Raw genomic sequence first — 21476 nt, 5'->3', positions numbered from 1 at the left:
TTTAGTGTGAGTGCATCACGCTCCTCTGCACCTGCAACCATTTACCTCCATTTTCTGCCAGTAATATTTAATTCTGAAATGGTTTTTGGTTGAATAGGTTTTTTTGTGTACATTAATAAAATTGTATTTATATATTTTTTCAAGAATTTGTTGTACTGCCTGATAATTTAATAGGCAATAGGAGGCAGTCCCCCTCACAAGCACCTTGGCTTTTATCTGCAATGTTACTTATCCAAATTGGAGAATGATGCCCACCTAACCCTAATGTGTTGTATTAAAGGTTGTTGACCTTATTGAGGGTAGGTTAGTAATATGCTATGATAGTTTATTTATATAGAGCCTATACACAATGTGGTTCAAAGCGCTTCAAGGCAAGGGAGGGAACAAGGGAAAATACAACGACATTCTTACAGGCCATGAAAAGTAAGGATGTGAAATTAACTATCGTACTCGGCCTGACGACATTTCAGATAGTGCAAGAGCTAAGAAATAGATAAGGAAGGGAGCGGGAGAGTGTGAAGGAAATGGAAACAGACAGGTGACTACCGTACTAGGCCTGACGACATTTCTGGTAGAGCCGGAGGAAAACAAAAGGTGAGGGAGAGGGGTGCAGAAAGGGAGGAGAGGAACAAAACAAGCGACTATCGTACTAGGCCTGACAACGTTTCAGATAGTGCTGGGGGGGCGACAGACGAGGTTGCTATCATACTAGGTTCAGGGACAATTCTGATAGAGTAAGTGCATAGAAGAAAGTAACGGGAGGAGGGGAGGAGATGGGAAAAGGGAGAGGGGAGGACAGAACAGAGAGTAAGCAGTCAAAAAGAGTGGAGAAGCAAGAGGGGAAAGCGAATACAATAGCAGAAGTCAGTAGTAACACATAATGTTGCAAGTCTGGATACAAGATGAAGATGGGAACAGCATGATTCAGGGCCACCATGTGTAAAAGATGCAAAAGAAGTCCAGCATGAGAGTTGAGAAAGGGTGACGCATCGTGAATCAATGAAGTCCATAAAAGTAAAATCTAGCATTGGCCACAAGACGGTGATGGTGAAACCAGAATGTGTGAGGACAGCCTCCTGTGTCCAGGAAGGGGGGGCACAAAGGAACAACACAGGGGGACCAGAGAGGGTGGGGATGGCCTGTGGGGACAAAGGGTGTAAACACATGTTGGTGCATGCTACCTGCTGACTTAGCAGGGGTTCGGACCCTGGTCCGAACAGGTCCAAACAGGAATTGCCCTTTTCTTTGAGTAGTGGGTCTTCCATTCCTCTACCTCTCTTTGTGTTGTTGGTCTGAGAATATTACTTCAGATCTACAAGAATTTGTCAGACCTTGCCACATGTCTTTCCCTTATGCCAGGCAGTTGGCATCTTTAAGTCTCCTGACATTTTGAAGCCCAATTTCACTCCTTTCTGCCGCGATTTCCTAGGCCTCATTTTCCACATTATTTCAGGGCCGGCCTTTCACTTAGGGGCATGTCACCAATTACTCTGGCCTTTTTATTTCTCGCATTCAGGGGCGATTTCACCCCACAGAGGAATCACTAATGCTGCAACGTGTACTATTACAATGGAACACACTGCTCCTCAGACTTTAGGCAATTCCATGTACGCTCTGGATCAATATCGATCCATTAGCACTGCAGATCCTCCATTCATTCCTGCCACTTCGATTATTTCTCCACAACCTTCATTCTTTCCAACATAGATCTTTCCATCATTCGTGAAGTAGGTTGGTGCATTCTTAACTTGCAATATATGCACTGGTCCTGCTTCATTCTCAACCCAGGTTAGTAGTTTTGCATGCTTGGCCCATGATTGCAGGCATTCATCAATTACCGTTTGCACCTTGTGGATTGCTTCCTTCTCCAGTAAGTATGTGGGGCATGATATTGGGCCATCTTTCCATCCAGTATTGGTTGCTAGATGCCCTTATACCAACAGCTTTGTTCTTCCCCAGCATCCTGGCTCTCTTGATTTTTTCAGTCAATTATGAGCAGTTCATTCTCTTCATTTCAACAGTTTTTATTGGCTCTCCGCACACTGGGACAAATACATTCGTTTTTTGCTTGTCCACCCCATTCCAGTCTCCATTCACTTTGTTTTCACATATGTATCTTCATACAGGAGAGTCTGCCTTGATCGCCATCTTAGAGTCCCCCATTTTGCTTAAAATTGTCCTGTGTGGTGCATGCTGCCAGATGACTGTGACATTTTTCCTCATGTCAGGCATTTCCCTTGCAATAAATGTTCTTGCTCTATTCATAGCATACGGCATGAAAGAACAAGCATAACAACTTTCTGCTGATATTCTCTTTCATGTGCTGGTACCATAGGTTGTTAACTAGATGAGTTGATTTTTCTTCATATGTATTAATACTTTCCTTGTCTTCTTTAGCACCTCTCTTTTTTTAGAAAAATGTCTTTAATATCAGAGATCAGTCGGGTGTTTGGGCTCTTAATGGGGACAATGGTAGATGTCTCATTTTCTTGTTCATCACTACCTATAATATGTGTGAATGAAAACATAATAAGCATAGAAGTCAAGATCAAATACCACAAAAAGCTCCAATAAATAACCTTCATACAGTACATTTCTTTTGTGGAGCTACATTTCTTACCTCTTGAAACATTTCCATTACTCCATTCATTTTCAATGTACCAAAGTTATCGATTTATTGATAACTCAAACATTTATCACAAAAACTGCAAAATAATCACCAATATAATTCTTAAAACAATAGTGTTGTTTTTCAGGTTTCTGAGAAATGTCACAATGTCTGTGTGTATTCTTGTTTTAGCTGGATAAGACTGTAGTATATAAGTAAAAATAGCAAGTAAGAATGAGTGTACAATAGGCAACATAAAAAAACAGCTTTCTTCTTTTCTTCTGGTATTTACTGCTTCTGCCACACTGTTCCCTTTGTCTTAGTCTAAGAAGGTGTTCCAGGATCACTGCAAACCCACCAGTCCTTAAGAAACCCTAATCTAAAAGTTTCACTTCTTCTTCCCTTGCTGTGTCTTGGCTTCTGGTTATGGATCTTGTCTGCACGCTGAAATTCTTCACTTGCTTCAATAGGGGTAGTTACAAGATTTCTCCTTCATAGGTTTTGATGTCTTGTAAATGTATCTACACTCGCCTTCCTTGTAGTTTCACAGCAGTAGGGTGTACTTCGTCCACTTCATGGGGGCCCTCAAAGTGGGGGTACACTAGGTGCATACGAATTTGCACACCAGCACCTGGTCCCCTGGATACAGGCTTAGTGGCTTGAGGGTTTCTTCCAAATCAAAAGGCTGAATGTCTTTTTTGCTTCCCCTTGACTCCTCCCATCTTTTCTGAAGCTGTTGAGACACAAAAACACAATTGCAGTCATTGTTTTCAATTAATAATGCATTTCATTGCCTAAAGCCCTCGCTACAGTATGGGCAACTGCATTTGCCCTTGTTGGGGGAATGAGAGAAGTTCTCATATGACATCCGGTCACCAACTCATAAGGAGTCAGATGGTGATCTGAGCCAGGCTGGCTCTGCAGCACATATGGCACAAGGGGCAGACAATGGAGCCATCCCTTTTTTATAGTGACTTTCAATTTTGCTATCCTTTCCTTCAAAAGCCCATTTAATTTATCACAGAATCCGTTGACTTGTGTCTTATGCCTAATAGCAAAACTATATTTCAGATAACTCATTTACAAAGTGCTGTTGAGTGAAATCTGGCCCCTGGATGCCAGAAATAAAGAGGCCAAAGTTAGAATGAGGGCTCACCCAAAATAAAAGGCAAGCGCAGAAATGATGTCGGACATAAGGCCTATGGAACTCAAATTAAAAGGAAACAAAGTGGTCCCCAAATTCAAGATGCGGAAATGTGCGCAATACGTTTCATGAAGGAAACACACGTGGAAATGATGTTTGGACAACTATATGGAGAGCTTCACTGACAGATATGGAAACCTCAGTGTAAAGTATCTTATAGGGTATGCCAGAATTGTGTTTCAAGCAGCCACAGTAAAAGGGAGCATTTTACATGTACATTAAATAAAATAATGTCATTTCATTTTCCCTCCAAGATTAACAACATGCTCAGCAAAATGCCCACCAGACTTTCAAGCTTTGGCATGATGTTCTCATGTATATGTGCCATTCAGAAACAATATGCACATATAGTTGAATTGTGTGCCATATAAGATGTCCTTTAAAGTAATTGTATGTGAGTTTGAAAGGCCATGAGCTGCTGGCCATTTATTCAGATGTGAAACTAAACTCCAGGACCTCCCCATGTTGCCCTCGAGATTCAGGCCTGGTTGTCATCAGACATCAAGTGCTCGGCCTTAAAAATACAAGCAGGAATATTTTTGAGATCAGAAATGCAGTGAAGACCTGATTAGGTTAGATCTGTTCTGCAACACTTGTGACCTACAAGTCCCATAAAGAAAATCCATTAGAGGCCATTAATCCTTGATGGAGGAGGCAAAATCTAATCACAGATCTGAAGAGGAGAACTGAAACTTAAAAAAAGGTGGAGTCTAGCAAAATGAGACTGTACATTGACTTTAAAGGGGGAAACGCATTCTATCACATAAAATGGACAGCGTACATGGCTCTACAGTCATTGTAGGCTTTTAGTAAAGATGACAGTGAACCCCTTCTAGCCATGCTAAAACGATTTTGGCGGGATGAACACAACTTATTTAGTAATAAAAATGTGATTTAGGCCTTCCTTTGTTTAACAGGGATGTGAAAGTTGATAAAAGCATGTCAATCATAATTGAAATGATGCCCATAATGTGGCATATGTTTCACTGATGTGGTTCTTGAGTAAATGAAGAAAAACTGTATCCCTGCACAGAAAGGATGTGCGGAGTCCATACTAGTCTTATCTGATTCGCCTTAAAATATAGTTTTCAAAAATGGATTCATACATGTAAAGGTTTGGAAATTAAGGGTACTTCCCATGTTGAGATATTTTGAGTTCAAAAACATGACCAAGCCCATCTGTCAAAGTGAGATGATGAAGCTCTCTCCTCCCATTGCTAACCCAAAGCACTCCCCCATCTCCTTGTCCTATCAGCACCCCGTGGGAGGGAGGTAGTGGAGGCTAGCCAATCCCTTTCATGAGAATTAAGACAAGTTAGTGATGTCATTTACCCTATAAATAAACCAGTTTGTCTCAGACCTGGGGTTCTTCCACTAATTCCAAGAGGTGACCTGCTGCTGAAATCTGTCGAGAAACATCCCAGCAGAAAGAGGCCTAATCTTGCAGTGGAGACAGGAACCAGAAGACATAGAAACTGATTGGGACCCCTTGAAGGTAAGAGAGGAGATCCTTGACTGACCCCCTTGCTGTCGCAGCAGTGTTTTCTGATGCTCCCTGATGCCCATTCCAGACCTCTCCTGTAAGTAGAACGACGCCCAAAAGCCCTAGATTGTATAGGCCCTATATTTTTCAAGCATTGAGTTAGTTATTTCCCCATTGAAAATACCCTGTTTGCCTGTGTAGATCCTTAGCAGATTTATCAAAGTACTCAATTAATTCCCCTTTTGAATTCACAGGATATGTATTGTTGGCATTCAATACCAACAATCTTTTCCCTCTGTTTTGTAAGCCGGTCTAGCCATAAATATTTACCAGAAGAATTAACCCCACAGCCTTGTTCCACGTGTGTGCGCAGGGTGTAAAAACAAAATTCCCCATTGATTCCCTTCATGTTAAATATGAAGTGGGAAGCCCAGTAGTGCCTGTGCATATGCAAGGTGCAAAGCAACATTTCCCCTGTGTACCCATTATGCTCAGCAAAACACATTTTCCGATTTGCTTTTTCTGTCTTACCTTGCATTTGTGCTAAACATCTCAAAATTGATTTTTCCCATTGTGTTTTGATAAAAATAAAACACAGCCCTGTGTGTTATATTTAGGTGTAGAAAAAGGAATTTCCCATTTCTTTCTATTCATTCCCATTGCAGCTGTGCTAAATAATTCAAAACCGATTTTCCCATTGTGCTCTGCAAAACGAATGTTCCCATTACCTTTCTGTCTCCCTTATTGTTTCTGTGAGCTAAACCACAAATCCGATTTTTTCCAGTCAAAGGAATCAAACCAAATTGATGTTTGGAGGGTGAGGGTTGCTGGGTGAAAGCTTGCTAACTAAATCTGCTATCATTGTGTGTGTTGCATTGTTCTTCTTCTGTCTTGGGGGTGACCTAAAAGGAATTAATTGTGACAGCATATCTCTATGTTAGTGCCTTTACGAAAGTCATTGTGTTTTTGTGTTGCCTACAAGATTGGTGGCTGATGTAATCTATTTGTGATATTTGGCTAAATAAATTAATTAATTAATATATTCTTAATACACACCGGCTTGGTTCCTAGTCCATTGTGGCACTGGGTATTTGTTGGGGTTGTGTGCAAGATGGTTTGGAGGCCTTATCAAAAAGAAATTGAAATCAATCAAAGCGATTCATTGCGTGCCACATTCATTGTGGTGGAAGGAGAACCCAGACTTAGGTGTGACCGTGTAATAAACTGCGACAGGGCCGTCCATTATTGGATCACAAAACTTTGCACACACCCTATCTTGGAAGTACTTCACACACAAGGAACTTGGTGGCACACACAGCATCAGGGTGCGTGCATGGATCCGCCTCAATCATCTAGAAAAGGGGCATACTACAACTAGCATGCATCTATAGTCATTACAACTCTGCAGCATATCTACATAATCTACATGTAGATACTGAAATGGTCCATTCATTCTGGGGATTACTCCTCTCACTGTTTGCGAAGTGTGTCCAGCAGTACATTTCTCGCACACAATACAGTTTATAAGGAACTGTGACATATGTTCAAATAGGTTCAGTAGGATCCATTCTTCTGCAATAGTAGCAACTAGATTCTCTCGAGTCACATGCGCTGGGTAGTAAAGTTGCTCCAACGCCACCCTCAATAATACTAGAGGCATGACTGGCTTTTCAGCACTATCATGTCTCCGAATTGCCTCAGTAGGGGATAGAGAACATCCCCATTTTTTTCCATAATTTCTTTTCTTCATGTGATGCTCGTCCTTCTATTTCAATTAACTGTACAATGGACATCATATTAAATCCTCCTTTAACCACCATGCAACGTCCTGTTATCTGCCTAATATTTGGACTCAACTATGTCCTTTGACAAACATGTAAAATCCCTGGCCTCTACTACGGCTTACACCTGTAAGCTCATCAGAGCTGGTAAGCCATTCCTCTCAAATGGCAGTTGCATGACCTTGGCTAGAACACTAAACTCTCTAGGCTGAATTATTGCAATGCTCTTTACAGTGGTGCAAAGTCATCATCAAGAGGCTGCAAACCCTTCAAAATAATACCTTTAGAGCTGCACTACGCATAAATAAAAGAGTACATATCTCTGCTATCAGACGTCAACAGAAATGGCTCTCGACCCGTAACAACATACTGTTAAAATTGGTCTCCTTGACCCACAAAGCATTAAATAATGCGGCCCCAAGCTACCTAGTAGATAAGCTAAACAGATGAACCTCTACTAGACCGACCAGAACCGGAAACGCCAACTGCCTTGTGGTACTGAGATTCAGACTCACCAAGATTGGAGGTAACAGCTTTCCCTTGAAGGCGGCCAAGCTCTGGAACTCCCTGCCTCATGAGTTGAGAGTAGACCTACCATATCCACAGTTTAGAAATAACTATATCAACCTGCTCAACTCAACTGACCACTAGCCATACTAGAGAAACCTGCCTCCTCTGGTTGTCTTAGTCTATCCCTCGCCATCCAGTAAATGAGAATCTAACTTGTTCATAATCTGTATATTTGTACCTATATTGTGAAATATTGCCATATTGCCTCTGTAATTTTACCTGTAATATACTGTAATATACTGTGTCGTACTTGAATTTTTGTAACTTTGTAAGCTTTGCATCATCTTACTGCTGCGCCCTGTTACCCTTGGATTTGGTGCGCATTAGAAATCAATAAACAAACAAACAAACAAAAGTCTGTCAAATCTTGTGAGTCTTCATGAAGGGGAATTGAGAAAAAGGCAGTCTTAAAATCTACAACAGTGAAATACTTTACTTTCGGTGGGATATTGCATAATTCTGTTGCAGGATGTTTAACTAAGGGAAACTCTGCTTTGACTATATTGTTAAGATGGAGAAGGTCCTGGATGAATCTCCACGACCCTGCTCGTTGATTCTTTGACAGGATACATGGCCATGTTGCACGCGGAATCAGATGGTACCAAAATGCCTTGCTTCATTAAAGCGGATATGGTTTCGAATAGATCTTCATCTGCTTTTCTGCACATCGGATACTGTCTTTAAGCTTAATTTTAACTGTTCCTACACCTTTCAATATGCCCACATCATATGAACTTATAGTCCATAAGATACTTGGTACTTTTTCCAAATCTTCCTGAAAAAATGACAGCTTCCTTTTCACAAATGTCATTCTCTGTGGTATTTCTACATTCTCAACTTTAATCCAATAAGTAAGATTTATGAAAAATATGAACTCATCATTTGAATACTCATCCCTAAATAGCACCTTGTCTGTCAAATCTGTCAACCTATATCCTTCTTCGTCATTATTCTCCATGCCCTCCCCACGTCGTCTGTCCCGTGAAGTATCACCCTTTCTTCTCTAACTATTGTTGCATCTAGTTCTAAAGGGATAATTTCCTCTTCCTCATCATCCATAGGAATCTCTGGCCTGAACAAACACTTATCAGGTATTCTCAATAACCTATCAATCAATTTAGGCAACCATGATAATAGGACAGTCACTCCATACAAAAATACTTCCTCTTCTACAGGCACTCCTTGTAAAGCTTTCTTTCCTGTAAATGTTAATATTAGCTCCCTCACATTTACATAATGTATCCCTGGAGTTGAACACACTATTCCTTCATCCATAAAAGATATCATCATGTTAAGTTTCATCATTAAGTCATGCACAAGTACGTTAAACGGCGTTTGTCTAGAGTATAATAATGGCATACACGTCGTGTTCACCTATACAAATTGGTAATTTTAAAATGTGTAATGTGCAAATTGTAAATTTGTAATTTGTAAATTGTAAATTGTAAATCTGTAAATACCAATTTGTAAATTGGTAAATTGGTAATTTGCAAATTTGAATTCACTAAATAATTACACTGCTCAATCACGAAAGGCAATTATCGTATAATGCTGTGCGATTTTGATTTTCCTGCAGTAGGATTTCAAGATTGGTACAAATACATATGGCAATTATGATTTCAGCCCCAATTTTGGTTTAAAATAAACACAGGGTGATTCCCCTTCGCTTGCTTTGGTCTATGTTGGGAAGTCAGACAGACAAATGTGAATGATTTGAATGATTTGGGGAGTTTTGGATTTTAGACACCCCTTACTGATCTTGCAACTTTTGTACAATTCAGTGTCAGTAAAAAAAAAGAAATGTATCCTACAGCAAATTAACCAGTGGTGTAGCCAAGATGTGTTGCCATGTTGGGCCTCCACATTCTACACGTGTGCCCCGGGCCCCCTGAAACTAAAGGAAATATATTTGGCTTTTCTATGTTCCTGTGGACGATGCTGAACGATTCTGGGCACTGATTACTTTTAATTAGTTAAGACACAATTCACTGCAACACTGTGAGAACCAGTTGCTTCCCAACATTTTAAATATTATATATTATTATTACAACACTACATGGTATGTAACCTATCAACTGGATAAAGATGAAACAAAGAAACGGCCATGTCAGAATTCAAGTGTATGAATGATTGCTCTTCTGGATGACCACTGTAAAATGCATGCAAGTAAGTGCTGAATATGAAATTCATAAGTCTGTTAAAGATAGCATGTGTAAAGATAACATGGTCTACTTCTCCCACCCAACGTCATACAGATGCATGTTTCCCATAAATATCCAGAAACAGGGCTCTCCAATACAATGTTATCTTGGCATTCGTATCACATGACAATACCTGTACGTATTATACATGCAGAACAACATGTACTTGAATGCAATATGATATTTATTTAAATTAATTAAGTAATAGAAATTAGCACAAACATGTCAAACATCACTTTATCCATGGCACAACACAATCAACTTCTCTCAGCATAAATAAGTCACGAAAGTGAAATTAAAAAGAACACAATCACAATTCTTCACTTTCTCAAATTTCAATTCACAAAATAATTACACTGATCAATCACAAAGGCATTTATTGTGTAATGTTGTGCGATTTTTATTTCCCTGCAGGCTTAAAAGGTTAGCAGCAGGATTTCAAGATTGGTACAAATACATATTGCAATTATGATTTCGCCCCCACTTTTGGTTTAAAATAAACACAGGGTGAATTAGCGGGATTGTTTTCAGACCCCCCCTCCTTGCTTTGGTCTATGTTGGGAAGTCAGACAGAAAAATTAGAATGATTTGGGGAATTTTGGATTTCAGACACCCCTTACTGAAATCACAGTGTGATCTTGCCACTGCATAAAGACAGTTGTATTAAAGTATGCAAAAAATATTGCGAAAATCACTACTGTACAAATTGGTGAAGCCAGTGACTATCTTCTAGCTACATTATTTCTTAAAGGAGAATGGATTGAGGACGATGCAGGAAGCTGGAAAACCCGAAATGTGCCTCAGTAAGCAATGATATTTGGCTTGAAGCCGGAATATTTCACAAGGCGCTTGATGTATTTTATTTAACAACTGCTCTTGATGAACAGATACAAATGGCTGAGCTATCTGTTCAGTTATATTTTCATTTGCTGTTAGTGAAAGAGCACTGCCAAAACAGTGAGGCTAGTAGGATGAATCAGGCTGGAGACCTGTCACTAGCCCAGGATCATGCTGAACAACTGAAAGATGAGTTAAAAACACTGCAGCAAGAGAGCGCAGAGCGTGAAACACAGTTTGCTGAAAAAAGCACAAAAGAGTGTGTAGAAAATCTGAGCGCACTGCAACACAAGCTAAATTACCAGTCCGCTCATGATAGAGTCTTTTTGGAGGACATTATCACATTCAAATCAGAACTAAAAGAATTGAAAATTTAAGAGTGTTGACTCAGAGTGCTGGCTGTTCGGCTGGAGATCACGCTGTATTTTGGAACGTTAGTTACTGTTGGACTGCTACTGGATCTATTATATTGCTATTCTGGACAAAGTGGCTCCTCCCCCTTACCCAGAAATCCACATAACCACTTTCCACGTGCTTCCTGAAGAGTGCTGACTGTTCGACTGTTCAGTTGTGCAGCTGAGCAGCGTGAGCTCTGAGTAGACACTCTGTGTGACTTTCTGACAACTGTCAATTTTGCTTATGTAACATACCGAGTAAGTATTCACAGTATACCTGCGGGTAGTAACTTTACAATTTGTCTGCCATAGTCTGCATATGTGCTCCTGTCACCTGCACACTATCTAGTATCTGTGGAGAAGATCAATAATTTAGTGTTTTTTGTATAACCAATTTCGTAACATATAATACAATCTGTAGTTCAGTTGGTGGGGCAGTAAGAGTAAATACCCAGCTCACAAGGTTTATATAAAAAACAATCAGAGTATTTATTGTACAATGTTTTTAGGCCCAACGCGTTTCGAGTATAAACCCTTCTTCAGGGGCAAAATCATATTTCACAAATTTCTAGAAAAAGATAGAGAAAAGTTCATCTTAGTATAATTGCATATATAATTCCATTCTTTATGTGCATTACATATTCAGTACAAACATTCATTATTAAATGCAAGAAATAACTCATTTAATGTCAAGTATGCCCACAAAGTGGATACAGTCAGCTATTACTAAAGTTGAATAACTTATAAGAGGGTGGTCATATAGCCTTCTAACCAATCAAGTCCGCAAAACAAAACAAAAAACATAATCTTTAAAAGTAGTCCTAAGAGAACAAAAGTAGACTGTGAGATTGCCTTAACAAAAAAGCAAATTCATTGTCACTTACCAACTATGGTGGAAACATAGTTGCAGTAGGGTAACAAGTAGTTCAAAAGGCAGATGCTTTGGAGAAAACACTTGTCTCAACACTAAATCAATAATAAATAAGACATGTAGATAAACCAAGTAAATCAGTGTTTCAGTGAGAGAAGGAGATAAGAATCTGAACTAACATCTCATTCTAAATAAGTCCCTGAGGACAGATCGCTGGAGAAGAGGATGGTTGTTGGAGAAGAGGAGGGTTCTCTCAGTAGGTAGCTCTCAAAAGGTACTGCGGATGAATCTAGCCAGATCATCTGCAGAGGGAAAGTAGAAATTAGATATAGAGCCCAAAAACAAGAGAAGGTGCTGGCAAGTATGTCGGAATCAACCATACAACTTACTTGATTAAGTTCAGAAAATCCAGCGAGGGAACCATGGTGGACCGCATCCCGCAAATGGAGGATGTGGCTCACTCATGGTGTACCTTCTTAAACACCTTACTTAAGAGTGACGTGTGATGGGATATGTGTGGCCGAAATAATCCGCCCGCGCATGTGTGCTGCAAAGGCTCGAGCTGATAGGTACACGTCATGGGTCTGATGACACGGCAATGCTGGCGTCAGAATTCCTTGTAAACATGCGCGGAATAAATAGCAGGCTAATTAGACGCAAAGGAAACACGAAAACATAAAAGGTAGAGTCACGGAAGTGGATACTGTTAATAAAAAGAAGAAATTGCAAAAAATTTCAAACAACGAGTGAGATGCCATCACGTGTAAAGATATAACAAGAATTGAACCTTGTACGGGGAATCTATCCGTCCTCTATGTGTCTGTTCGTCAAAAAATATAGGTCTGTCTCAAAGAGGGATGTACAATCTTTTTGCACAACTATAACCTCATTTGCACAAGTTATACAAACCTTCTTGCAGACCTAGGGAATACATCATCTATTGACCCAATGTTAACATATTTTTCAAAAAGAATATAAGTCAAACCATATGTGGCATACCTTTAACACAGCCTTTTTCAAAGCCTATTGTGCAATACAAGATATACAATACATTTTCTATTGACTCAATGTTAACATTTTTTGTCAAAACAATACATTCCACCATATGAGGTATACATTACCAAAGCACATGTAAATATATATTGAAAAACACAGAGCAATGTGTGATAGTACAATCCTAGTGAGTGGTCTGCTGTCTAGAGACCACCAAAATTAAAAATCGACTCTAGTCATGTAGAGGACTAAGGTGGAAGGTAATTTAGAAAAAACTATTGAGATATGTGATTAGATTGCGGGTATGTACTTCATAAGTAAGGGCCCAGGTAATAGTCCTCATTCATACCAAGGGGGGTGAGTGGGTCAAGGCAATGCATCCAAAAGAGTTCTCTCTGTGATAGAGGTTTCTGTAGGTCACCTCCTCTGGGAAGTGGGTGTACTACCTCCAGTATCACCATTCTAATTTGTGCCACTGTGTGTTGGTGGTCTCTAAAATGTCTGTACACTGGGGATTTGATATTTTTGGTGTGAATATTAGACTTGTGCTCAATCGTTCCTTGCCCTTTCTGGTAGAGTTCCCAAAGTAGTGTTTCCCCCAGGGACAGCGCAGAGCGTAAATTACATTTTTGGAATCACAAGTCGCAAATTGTCTCAATGGAATTTTCTTCCCAGTATTGCCATGTCGGATATCATCTCCTTTTATTACATTAGAACAATGTTGGCAATTGAGGCAGGGGTAAGTACCATTTTTAGGTTTGGACAGGAAAGTTTGATTACTTGGTTTCCGTTTTTCCGCTTTTATCAATTTGTCGTGAAAGTTTTTACCCGGCTTTTATGCCAGCATCGGGGGTTCTGGGAAAAGGCGTTTCAGGTGTGGGTCTGTTTTGATTATGTCCCAGTTTTTGTGTATGATCCGTTTTATCTGAAAACTCTGACTAGAGTACTTCAGTGAATGAATTAGAGTAGTTTTTTAATTTTTGATCTTCGGATCCAGCAGGTCTTCGTGACTTTGTGCTTCCGTTCTAAGTATGGCTTTATTGATCAGATCCTCTGGAAAACTTCTATCTTTGAATCTGGTCTTCATAGTAGTGTACTCATCCTGTAGTCTGTCCGCTTCTGATGTGATTCTCGTAACCCTGAGAATTTGGCTGTATGGTAGATTTTCTTTCAAATGTTCAGGATAGAAGCTTTGAAAATGTATGGTACTGTTCACATCAGTTGGTTTTCTATAGATCTGGGTTTAAAGGCCTGTGCTGGTTATTTCAATTGTGACGTCCAGGAAATTCACACTTGGTTTACCAATGTCCATTGTAAACTGAATTTTCTCATTACAGTTGTTAAGATATTCCCAAAATGTTATAAGTTCTTGCTCGGTACCTCTCCAAATTCCAAAGACATCGTCAATATATCTATACCAACTTTTGATCTTATCTTTCCACATTGATTCATTAAGAACATGAGTGCACTCAAAAAAATACATGAATATGTTCACATAGGAGGGTGCAACTGATGACCCCAAAGAGGTACCTGAAGTTTGCAAGAAGAATTGTCCGTTGAATCTGAAATAGTTATTGAAAAGGATGATGTTGATGAGTTCTATTGCCAATACTTTGTGAATATTGATTTCTCCATGTTTTAATAAGATCCATTCCAATGCTTCAATACCTTGGTTGTGTGGGATTGAGGTATATAGACTACTTACATCCATTTTAAATAGTAATAGATTAAGTTCGTCCGTTTTCAGGTTCCTGATATTTTGTTAGAAGTGAGTAGTGTCCTTTAAATAAGTTTCATTTTTTTTAATCAGAGGTTGGAGTGCGGTGTCAAGATATACTGCCAGGGGATGAAAAATGCTTTCAGTTCTGGCAACGATCGGTCTGAGGGGAGGGTCAGTTTTGTTTTTACGAATTTTTGGAAGGCCGTAGAAGACTGGTGTAGTATCCCGGGTTGAATCCCCCTATACAAAATCAGGTAAAAAAATCTCGGATTAGGTAATACATTCATGCAGTGATACATATATGTATCACTACTTAAGATGCATTGATTTAGCAAACTGCAGCATTGTTGGTGTGATCAAGTTAAAGTTAAGCAATGATAGACAAGGGCACGAGTGAATCTCAACAGAAAGACTGGTTCCTATATGAGCGTACGTGAATAATGCTACTGGTACACAAGAATAATAACAATAATACTTCTGGGCGAACATTGGTGCCGTGGTGCTAATATCACAATTTATAGCGTCATTGTTGGAATGACAAGTATCCGTGACTGATGCTTGTTTTAAAATTAGACGAGCTACGTGTCAGTTAAACTCCACGTGTTGACTAAATCAGTATGCAAAAATGCATGGAGGGCGTTCTGGTACACTAATATAGTGTTAGTGACGATCAAGCGTAAATGCCGCGGTGTTGATCAGTGGCTGAGAATCTACTCACTCAACTGTACCAAGGCTTACCTGCAGAGCGCATACAAATGTCCTGCCGTCTGTTGCGAGAAAGCGGGCTCACTTCCTGAGTTTACATGGGTTGTCGTAGCAACCCAGTCCTACTACTATTTCGATGGGTGTCCCATTCTGTGTGTATGTGCAAGAAAGATGGACGCCATGTTTGAAGTACAATACTCGTATCAATATTCATTACAGTCCGAAAACAAACTGCAGGTTTCCATGGGTTTAAGAATTATAATTTGATTTAAAGTTTTAAGGGATAACGAGACAACATAACTCTCAAATCTGGCCATTACATTATTATTTACAATTAGTATGCAATAAATTACCCTGCATAATAAAGTAGGTGGTGCTAACCACGAGTACATTTTTCAAAGTGGGGCAAAAACCACGTTGTGAGACATAAATGGTTGCAATTGTGATTCAATGACAAAATAGCCTATGACAAATATGGACCAGCGTATACAAGCAATCAATGAGTTCATGGTACATGTACAAACAGGCATGGAGTGACTTTGGGATTCCTCTCATTCATTGGACATCATATTCAGAGAAAGTACGCCATCTCATTATCTTGATTCAAGCCAAATTCCGTTGCTCTAAATTTGCAAATGAGACGGGCTTCCATCTGGCGAAGGAGAATTTCTCTATTCCCACCTCTCTCGCCCAGAGAAGCCTGTTGGAGCCCGATGAACCTTAAATTCATTTTGTCATCTAATTGATGCTTTGTATGCCAATGTAGTGCAAGTGGCAATGTGGAATCCGGTTTGCTCATGGCATAGACATGTTCCCGTATTCTGAACCTGAGTTCTCGTATGGTACTTCCAATATATATGCGTTCACATGTGCATATGATAGCATAAATAATGTATTTACTGCGACAATTTATAGTGTCCTTAACGGAGATACTAGTTCCTCTTGTATCCGAAAAAGTCTTGGCGTTAAAAGCAGGCGTTAAATTCACCAACCTGCAAAGCTACCTCGTAGTAAGGCGGTAAGGTTTTACTGGTACCGGTAGAATACCGGTACCCGTAAACCCTTACCGCCGTCCGTGTAATGAGGCCCATAGTCTCACTAATGTAAATAAATTAGTGATAATACCACATGTTATTGTGAATAATTTATGGAAACATAGCTCGCTGGTGTAGATAAATCAGTGATACCAGCCGTAGGTGGCAATCTATATGAAAATGTGGTGTTTCTGAATAATGTATGCCCAAGGCCTCTCTAGTGATCACACGAACAGACCAAGCAAGAAGAAGGTTTTTTTTTTTATATTAAGGCCACAAATAAAAAAGAAAGCTATGCTCATCACTATACCACAACAAAATGCATACCAACAAAATGTATTTGTGTACTGAAATAATGCATCATCACTATACCACCATAAAGCCAAACCCAATCTAAATGCAAGGAGTAGTTATTGCTAAATTACCTTTTTTTTTTGGCGTTGCAGGCCGGGAAAGTGATCATAGAGCACCTACTGGGCGTGGCAAGTGTGTCTCACACTGCCATCTGTACATTAAAGGGAACCCATTTCATAATAATAGTGTGTCACCAAAAACGAATTTCAGAATGTCTGAAATGGAAGCCACATTCTCAGAGATAGTGCAATATTTAGAGGCAAAGTTACGTGCACATGGGACGTGGTCATCGAACAGTGCCTCAGAATGGCATGACCGCATTCATGGTGAGGTGGAGAAAGAAAAACTAGACAATATTTTTGCAGAAGGCAGCATAATTCAGGTCTGCCTTCTAAGGTTATTAAATACAGCCGATAAACATGCAGAGAAAGATTGTTTGATACGGCTATGCGCCAAGATCTGGTTTATTTTGAATAGGTACCTGGGAATGCAGGAAAATGATATCCAGCTGATAACAGGTTAAAGGCTGATCTAGATGGGGCAAGTAAGAAAGAGGAAATGTTAAGAGCGGAATTGGATGTATGTCAAAAGGACATGCAGTTAAAATGCAGAGATTTTGATATTCAATTGTCCAAAAGCAAGAAACAGTTTGAGGACAGTGAACAAGAATTGCTACACTTAAAAGCATTGGTGGACCACATTAGACAAGATAAAGATGGGATGGTCTCAGAAATGCAGAGTTTACAAAAAGAACATTATGAAAAAGAAAGTGATCTCCAAAATGCAGAACAGGAAATGGTTAAAATGTGTCAAGAAAGAGACAAGAGAAACAAAGAATTTAATGAAGGCCAAATGCAAATGTGCGACATGCAGGAGGTAATTAATAAAATGAGTGATGAAAACAACTATTTGCAAAATGAAGCAGACAGGCTCCTTAAAAAGTGTAAGGACTTGGAACAGCAAATGTGCATTCCCAGGTCCCAGGAGAGGCGGCAGAGCACCATATTCAATGGAGTTGAGGTGAATTCTATTTCTACCCAAAGAGCTAGTGCCCCAGTGGCTGGGCCAGTGACTGAACTTGGTTGCAGCGCTCTTGGGGGATTTGATACTCCCATTGGGGGCCACCACCAATCCCATACACCCATATATTACTGGAAAGGTTCCAGTGCCTCGAGGCCCAAGTGAAAATGTTAACTGAGCAAATAGGAAAGCTCTGTACAGCGCAAAAACAGTCATCCAAGGAGGGGGCAGAAGGCCCTAGCAATGACCGGGGGGTTTCTGAAAAGTGACTAAGTACTTATAATACCGGCAGCGCCAAAAAGACAGATTGCTCTGATGTAATTTTGCATAATGACTTTGAGATGCCTAATGATTTAAAAGTGAAAGTATCAATAAATGAACATGTAACAGAAAGAGCAAGTACTTCTAAAAGAGAAGTTCGGTTTAACCTAGAGCTAAATCAGACATTGGAGATTTGTACAAAGGAAAAAGAAACACCTGAAATTTCAAAGGAACAAAGAGACAGATTTAAGAAAAATGACTCATGCATGGGGAACACCAGTGAACAGGGAGTAAGTGGCGATGCTATAACTCCTTCCCTGGGCAATCAGAACAATAACCAAACACAGGCAGTAAAAAGAAATACTCAAAAGGAGGGTAAATGTCAATCACCTGAAGAATTCTTCGAGCCACATATTTTTGAAGAGGTTAAAAGGGCTCTTACTACACTAAAAGATCACAAATGCACAAAATTAGACAATGACAAATTGCCAAGTGATGTTGTTACACATGTTCAGTTGGAGGTTTGTAATGTCGTCTCTGATGATACCCGGATAGATGTGCGAACGGTGGCCACACTCCAAAAAACCTCTGAACATGGGGAAATGAATAAAGTCTCTCACACAGAAATGGGCAAAAAGGAGGGAAAACTGTCTTTCCATTTACCAATGTGCAAAGCCAAAAGTGAAAAAGGCCTGAGAAAGGTGAGCCCTGAAATCAGTAAGAATTCGCACTTCTTATGTGTGTTAGAGGAAGTTGAAGACAGGTATTATGCTCCCACCACTGTAGAAGAAAAATGCAATACATTTGCAATGATTGACACTGGCGCACAGGCCACAATTCTGTCTCAAGAATTGGTAAAGAGTATCAATGAAGGGAGATCCCCACAGAATCAGATCACAGTGAGGGAAAATCAAGGTCCAGTGCATAATTTTAACGGGGAAGAGGTGCCAAGGTTGACATAAAGATAGGTAAACACAGAATGAAACAGGAGGTATTGGTCACATCCATTTGTGATATTCCATTTCTGATGGGAACAGATTGCCTGAAAAGATTTCTCCTCTCATAGATGGGGTGAATGGAGTACTGTGGTCCTTAACCAAAAAACCATTGAGACCTAAGAAAATAAAATCACAAAACAGCAATAAATGAATGTAAGACCGTTGCCAAAATAAATGATGCAGTAGAGGTATATCTCCAGAATAGCTGTATACCTAGCGTCACTGTCATTTTGATGTGCCAAGATAAAATGCAGAGTGAAGATGAGAAACAATCTGTACAGATATACTTGGTCCCAAGGAAAAGATGGCAAACTGCCATAGATGAGCACACATTACGCTTTTATTTAAAAGAGAAAACATACAAACAGAATATTGCTCCTAAAGCAGATTCAGAAAAACACATCACCACTCTTGCTGAAATACACATGGAAGATGAGCAACCATCGGTTCACATTGGTATAAATGACTATTCAAAAACAACAAAAGCCACTTTAGCACTTGAACAGGTAAAGAGTTTCATTAATGAGAAATTGTTGCAAAAAATAATGGAGAGGGAGGAGATCGTCAGAATTTAGAATTAAAAACCAATATGTCGGTTGAGGCCACCAGGGTGCGCAGGCAAGATGGCAGCCTGAGCTGATAGCTCTGCATACAGCCCCGGGAAACTTGCGGAGTTGAGTAGGAAGAAGGAGCCCATCCCTCACAAGCCCCTCAAAAAAGGCTGTGTGAACCCTTGCCCCCCCAGGGGGTCCAAACCAGGAGTCTCTACGACACCCACGGGCCGAGTTTGGCCGCCCGAGGTCTCAGCGGCCCCTCCCCCCACGGTCTCGAACAACACGCAGGCGGTGCACGCCAAGGCTGCAGCAGAGAGCAGGAGCGGGGAAACACTGCGGCCGCCTGCGGGGGGTGTACCCACTTGGAGCGAGGAGAAGTCGGTGGCAGGGGACCCTGGAGGTTCCGTCGCCCCCCGAGGCCTCTGGCACCCCGCTCCCGGGCACGGTTAAGTGGTGCGGGCCGACGTGAGGACACGCTCGACACTGAACGTAGACGCCTGAGGAGCTGAACACAGACCCACATCGCCCCGGCGAGAATCTTCATGAATTGGCCCCCACGAGTGCCGCTTGACTAAAGGGTTCCCCCCATGCCCCACCACAGAGGACCCCACCAACCACGACCAGCCATCCAGTGGTTTCCCTAACCACGGGGGGATAAACCTGCTCTCCCACTGGCGCTGAAGCCCTTGAGTTACTCGGCTGGCACATCCATAGACAGTCACTCCCTGGGCACCTCCCCACCGTGGATAGCTTTCTCCCGGTCTCTCCCCCTACAAAAGTCCTATCGTGGCCATGGGCCCCGCGGCGGACAGTTGCCATACTTTGCCGCAAACCAGCACCCCATGAGTTGGAAGGAGGCCCTCTCCCAGTACCAGTTTGTGGCCGGAGGGGACAAAATGGCCGCTGGGTGCCCATCAGTGCTGCCTCCCGACCTGGGAGCCATCCAAAATAACATCCAGATGATCTTGGAGGAGATACGTGGGATTTGGACCAACATGGGTGCTAAGTTGGCCGACCTTACCACTAAAGGCACCACCCTGTTAGACCGCGTGGAGGGAGTCGAGAACAACCAGCTCTCCACGGCGATCCTGGAGATGCAAATGGAGGTCAGGTTTCAAGAGGTACATCGTAGGGAGGAGGAATTACAGTTCAAGGTGGATGACATGGAGAACAGGGAAAGGAGGAACAACTTGCCTATTTTGGCCTAGTGGAGTCTGAAGGGGAGAGTCCGCAGGCACTGGAAGGCAAGGTTCACGATATCATAAGAATCGTCATGGAGGCGGAGGCCGACACCAAGATTAAACTTGACAGGGTGCACCGAGCCGGTGGAGGAGGTAGGGGCCCGAGGTCGGTTCTGGCCTGACTGCATTACTACAAGGACAAAGCCGGGATCCAGGAGAAAGTGAGGAACTTCGGTGATATCCGATATGGAGACTAAGGTGGCAATCTATCAGGACCTCTCAGCTCTCACCCTCGCAATGAGAAAGAAATGCGGAGCCCTCACCAGATGGTTACAGGGTAAGGGGGTCAGGTATCGCTGGGGCCACCCCTTCTACTTGGCATTCAAGTGGTCGGGGGTCACATGGAGGAGCGCCACGTTGGCGCCAAGTTGGGCCCGCGGGGGGTTTTGGGTCTGTTTACTGTTTTTCTCACAATGTTTATTGACTTGTTCGATGGACCCGCATGGGGGTCCGTGCCTGGGGGCACAGGGGGAGGTGGGGGACCTCAAACACAAGGTCACGCCCCACATGTTTGTTTAAAGGTTCATACACATACATTCTGATTTGAAGGGAATGGGTTATCCACATGTTCACACTACCCGGGGCTGGGGTAGAGTCCTTGGTGGTTTGTTGACCGTCCCCGAAGGATATCGGGAGACATGGACGA

This window comes from Ambystoma mexicanum, chromosome 7q, assembly GCF_040938575.1.
Source record: "Ambystoma mexicanum isolate Mex_15411 chromosome 7q, UKY_AmexF1_1, whole genome shotgun sequence".
Classification (NCBI taxonomy): domain Eukaryota; kingdom Metazoa; phylum Chordata; class Amphibia; order Caudata; family Ambystomatidae; genus Ambystoma; species Ambystoma mexicanum.
This window is presented reverse-complemented; position numbering follows the sequence as displayed.